The following is a 3,423-nucleotide window of genomic DNA, read 5'->3' as shown; positions in this document are numbered from 1 at the left end:
ATATCTATATCTATATCTATATCTATATCTATTTTTTTTTGTACCAGGGATCAAACTCAGGACCTTATGCTTGCTAGGCAGGTGCTATGCTGCTGAGCTATCTCCTTGGCCCAACCAGAACTTCTTGATGATTTTTTTTAACCAAAAATCATCATAAGGGCAGTGGTGGTGCATGCCTGTAATCCCAGCATTGTGGGAGATTGAGGCAGGAGGATCAAAAGTTTGAGCCCTTGGGCCAGGGAGATGGCTCAGTAAAATAAGCACTTGCTTGGCAAGCGCAAGGGCCTGAGTTCAATCCCCGGTTCTGCAAAAAAAAAAAAAAGAGTTTGAGCCCAAGCTAGGCAATTTAGTGACCTTATGAGGTGCTGTTTCAAAAATGAGGGAGGTGGCAGGGGATATAGCACAGAGCAAAGGCCCTGGATTCATCCCCAGTACAGGAAAAAAAAAATTAAGGAAAGGAGGGCAAGATTACCATACCATCACTGGAGAGTCTCTCTCTCTCTCTCTCTCTCTCTCTCTCTCTCTCTCTCTCTCTCATATTTGGTACAGGGCCTCACTACACAGCTTGGACTCATAGTGATCCTCCTGTTTTCAGTCTCCTCAGCACTAGGATTGCAGGCATATGCCACCATGCCCAGACTTGGTGGCCAGCTCAGCACGCCCAGAGGCGGCACTGGCACTGCAAACCACAGTCTCTGCGCTCACCTAAGCAGGTGCTTAGTCGGCTGAGCTATCTCACTGGACCTGCAGAGTATTTCTGTCCCAAGTATCTGTGTCTTCAAGTGACTCACGCATGGCATATCAATTAATTCTATTAATACCTCCACTGCTGGACTACCTTCATATAACAGAAGCTTTATAATATACATATATAAAATCTCTTTCTACAATGTGAACAATGTAGTGAAATACTATTATAATTTAATAAAGTATAAGAAGGCAATCAGTCTAGCAGATGAAATGTAAAATGTTTTAAAAGCTAGAGAAAACTTAAATAGGAGTACAATGAGCTTATTCATAAAAGGAAGTACTGTAATTGTGCAAAAAGCTGGGCTTTCTGATTGATCCAACAGGTGGCAGTGTGTAGCACCAGGCCTGGGGGAAGGAAAAAAAACCAAGGCGACTTCCTGTAGCTGTGCGGGCATCTGTTTGTCTCTGGCCTTTTAGTTGTCCATTCTGCTTTTTAAAATAAATTAAATAATCCCATCCAGAAAGGCATTTATTAATGCCCAGCACTCTTCCTGGAGGTACATTCATTTTCTCATTCCCTGATTTATTCAGCCGACAAATACTTATTGAATATCTATGATACGTTAGGCCCAGCTTTTGTGCTGGAGAAATAATATTAAGGAAATGGACCTTCTTATGCACATCATGGTTTAGTGGAAAAAACAGACATTGCTGAAATGCTCACATTAATGAAATAATTATAGTTTGTGCTAGGTAGTTCAAGGAAAATTACATGCCAAATAATAACAGATATAGGGCTGTCTTGATATCTCAGTGGACTAAAGTGTCTGCTTAGGCAGAGCACGGCAGCCAGGGTTCGATCCCTGGTGTGCCACGCCAGTCCTGCCCCAGGGGCGCGCTGAGACAGCAATTGATACTGGGCGTGGTGGCGCGCGCCTGTAATCCTAGCACTTGGGAGGCTGAAAATAGGAGAATCACTATGAGTCCGATCTATGTAGTGAGACCCTGTAGACCCTGTCCTAAGTACAGAAAATAATAATAATAATAATAACACAAATATGAAGAAGACACTATAAGTAAAGCAGAAGGCCTACACAAACATAGTCTAAGTTATGTGTAGAACAGATACAAATTGTCTAAAATGTTAAAAGTCTTTTTATTTGCTAGGAGCCTTTGTGGGTCATTCAGCTCAAGGTCTGGATTCCCCCCCCCTCCCCAAATGCACCAGTCCCATCAGAAGCTGCACAGACCTATGACTCCACCTGGGGCTCAAGGACTTGCAGGGTATGCTCCCTCTTCCTTCCAGCCAAACCAGACACAGTAAGTGAGAAGCATCCCTGCCACCGCTGCGTGGGCGTCACTCCTCCCTTCCCTGCCTCTGGCTCCATACCTTCCCAAGCCATCCCAAGTGACTTTCTGTTACCTGTAAATGATGAGTTTCTTAAGATAAAATTGGGGCTGGGGAGATGGTTCAGTGGAATAAGCACTTCCCTAGCAAGTGCAAGGGTCTGAGTTCAATCCCTGGTTCCACAAAAAAAAAAAAAAAAAAAAAAAAAAGATAAAATCACCAGATTTTAGGCATTAAAGGTCCTTTTAAGAAAAAATTTAAAATGAAAGAAATTTTGCCTGATATGGTGGCACATAATGCCAGAATTTAGGAGGGCGAGGCAGGATGATTGTATTCAAGCCCAGCCTGACCTATGTAATGAGACACTGTCTCAGAAAAAAGCTATACTTCCAAAAAAGAAACATTGACAATGCAAGGTGTGGTAGCAACAAATAGTGGTTACATCCTTATAGACAAAATATCAGAATAAGAGGTTACTACTCTATGTTAGTCTTTCCACTAAAAAGATTTGTTTTTTCAGTACTGGGGAATCCTGGGAGTAGCAAGCTGCATAAACAGCCCTTTATAAAATTTTATTTTCGAACAGCATCTTGTTAAGTAGCCCAGATTGAGCTCAAACTTGCAATATTCCTGCCTCAGCCTTCCAAGTAATCAGAACTATAGACCTGTGCCACCACACTCAGTTATGTGGATCTTCCAAGTTGCAGCATCAAGAAAACATGGCCTCATAAAGAGATCTCCCTCAGAGAGCCTGGCTTGACTCTATTTGGGAGAGGAAAGTATCCCACAAGTGAGAGACTGTCCTAGATCCAAGGCTCTAATCCTTAAAGACGGTAGAAAGCCCTTTCTCCTGTCTGTTAAGACTTGCCCTTCGAGTTCTGGTTTCCTGTCTGGTTTCCTGTACTCTTTCAGCCATTGACTGGACAGATGTGGTCTAGCCACAGGATTGTGATCTCATACTGCAGGCTTCAATGGTACAACCACATTAGAATGTGACATGTGGTAGGTGAAGTATCACGTATGACATGGTGATAATATCATTTTGAAATATATGTTGCCTCCTTTTTTTCTGATAATGACCTACATACTTCTGGGGGTTTCCAGTTGCCTCAGGGAAGTAAAGGATTTTTACGAAACAATGCAAAGAAAAAAAAGTATAAAAGGAGGAAAAAGTTAATTCTCAGTTTCTGAATAAAATTTTAGGACTTTTCAGATAGTCTAAAAACATAAGCTTAGTTAGAGAGAGAAAAGATGTTGTAGACTTCCTCATCTCTCTCGCTGGCATATCCAGAGCTAACTTGATCTTGGAGTTTTGCCCTGGGAAGTCCCAGAGTAGGCAGAGAGAGAGAGAGAGAGAGAGAGAGAGAGAGAGAGAGAGAGAGAGA

The sequence above is a fragment of the Octodon degus genome, unplaced genomic scaffold (genome assembly GCF_000260255.1).
Source record: "Octodon degus isolate 3935 unplaced genomic scaffold, OctDeg1.0 scaffold00028, whole genome shotgun sequence".
Lineage (NCBI taxonomy): Eukaryota > Metazoa > Chordata > Mammalia > Rodentia > Octodontidae > Octodon > Octodon degus.
Note: the sequence above shows the minus strand (reverse complement) of the source record.